The sequence below is a fragment of the Penaeus monodon genome, chromosome 5, assembly GCF_015228065.2.
Source record: "Penaeus monodon isolate SGIC_2016 chromosome 5, NSTDA_Pmon_1, whole genome shotgun sequence".
NCBI lineage: Eukaryota > Metazoa > Arthropoda > Malacostraca > Decapoda > Penaeidae > Penaeus > Penaeus monodon.
The window spans coordinates 55,912,314-55,915,131 of NC_051390.1; positions in this window are offsets into that span (position 1 = coordinate 55,912,314).

A 2,818-nucleotide genomic window follows, 5' to 3' on the forward strand; every position below is an offset into this window, starting at 1 on the left:
TTCCTGTTGTGATGCTCTTGGAGTGAGTACGTGGTAGGGTCCCCAGTTCCTTTCCACGGAGAGTGCCGGTGTTACCTTTTAGGTAATCATTCTCTCTATTTTATCCGGGCTTGGGACCAGCTCTGACTTGGGCTGGCTTGGCCACCCAGTGGCTAGGTAGGCAATCGAGGTGAAGTCCTTGCCCAAGGGAACAACGCGGCGGTCGGTGACTCGAACCCTCGAATTCAGATTGCCGTCGTGACAGTCTTGAGTCCGACGCTCTAACCACTCGGCCACCGCAGCCTTAAAAAAAAAAAAAAAAATCTTGGCAATTTAGAGCGGTGGTTTGCCGTTGCCTTCCGCCCGGTGTTTTTTTATCGACTCCCCATCTCTATTTACCCAGTTCTGGGACCGGCACTGACTTGGGCTGGCTTACCCACCCAGCGGCTAGGCAGGCAATCGAGGTGAAGTTCCTTGCCCAAGGGAACAACGCGCCGGCCGGTGACTCGAACCCTCGAACTCAGATTGCCGCCGTGACAATCTTGAGTCCGATGCTCTAACCACTCTGCCACCACGGCCTATATATATATATATATATATATATATATATATATTATTATATATATATATATATATAGATATAGATAGATAGATAGATAGATAGATAGATAGATAGATAGATAGATAGATAGATATAGATATAAATATATACATATATATATATACATATATATACAAAAATATATAAATATATATACATATATGTGTATATATCTATTTGTATATATATATATATATATATATATATATATATATATATATATATATATATATATATATATATAGACTCAGACTGTCAAGACGGCAGTCTGAGTTCGAGAGTTCGAGTCACCGGCCGGCACCTTGTTCCCTTGGGCAAAGAACTTCACCTCGATTGCCTACCTAGCGACTGGGTGGGCAAGCCAGCCCAAGTCAGTGCTGGTCCCAAGCCCGGATAAATAGAGAGAATGATTACCTAAAAGGTAATAATAATGCTGTGACCACGGCGGCTCAAACATGAACCTACCGTAAAAAAAAAAAAAAAAAAAAAAAAAAATATATATATATATATATATATATATATATATATATATATATATATATATATATATATATATATATATATATATATATATATATATACAAAACACCAAATGAGTTGTGGGAAGAAGGAAAAGAACTGCTGAGCACTGCTTAAGAAACTATCGCCAAAAAGAAATGACAAATTCCCCCTGGATATCTGAAAAAAACACTAAGTGAAATTGAAACAAGATGATGCCTAAAATCAAAGGGTATCAATAATCCAGTTGAAAAAGTAATTTACAAAAAACAAAATACAAAAATTCAAAGATTATTGCGACAAGATAAGGAAAAATATTTAAATGAACATTGCCAGAGAATTGAAAACTGTTCTATCAATAAGACAACTAAAGAACTCTACCAAGGAGTACGAAACATCACACAAAAATTTAAACCTACAATGGACACTTATCAAAACTGAAGATGGACTTGTTTTATGTGATGGAAAAGAAGTCAAAGATAGATAGAATCAATATTGTTCCAACCTATACTAAAAGAATAAAGATCTAACAACAACATTAATTAGACTCAATGACAATGAAGATGAACCACCGCCACTGCTAGACGAAGTTATAAATGCCATAAAAGAAGTAAAGAATAACAAGAGCCCCGGAATAGAAGAAATAACAGCAGAACTAATTAAGAATGCTGGCGAAAGTGTCGAATACTTCTTCTAAAAACTCTGTACAAATATATGGAATGAAAGAAAATGGCCAGAAGACTGGGTAAAATCAGTCTTTACTCCCATACCTAAAAAAGGTGACGCACTCCAATGCAACAATAATAGGACAATTGCATTAATAAGTCACAGCAGCAAAATTTTATTGAAAATTATTGCTGAAAGAATGAAGTTGAAGTTAAGAGAGGAAATTGCAGACGAACAAGCAGGTTTTCGCCGGCAATGAACAATGATGAACATGTTACAATCAATGGAATGATTGTGGAAAATGTGAAAGAGTTCACTTATCTTGGAGCTGTTTTAACTAATACATATGATGATTCACCGGAGATAAAAGAAGAATTGCCATTGCCAAAACGCCACATTGCTCTCAATAACATCTGGAAAACCGAAGCATTACCTTACGGACAAAGCTGAGGTTATTGAACTCATTAGTTTTCCCAATTGCATCATATGGTTCTGAGTGTTGGGTGTTGAAGTAGATAGACAAGAAAAAGATCAATAGTTTTGAAATGTGGTGTTACAGACGAGTACTGCATATTAGCTGGACAGAGAAGAAGACGAATGATGAAGTGCTGAGAAAAATAAATTGTAAAGACCGACTGTTGGACATCTTGAACAAGAGGAAATTAAAGTTTATTGGTCATGTAATGAGAAGTAAAAGTATTGAGAAAAACTTGCTGACAGGGATGGTGATAGGAAACAGAGGAAGAGGCAAACCGAAGACAAGACTGAGCGACAATATCAAAGATATTTGTGGGCTGTCGATGGTACAAGTGGAAAGAAAAGCGTAAGATCGAGTTTAGTGGCGAAGGATGGTGGAGAGGTCCACGGCTGCTCAAACATGAGCATACCGTTATTGATGATGATATATGTATATATATATACACACATACACACACACACACACATTATATATATATATATATATATATATATATATATATATATATATATATATATATACATATATATATATATATATATATATATATATATATATATATATATATATATATTTTTATATATATATATATAAAT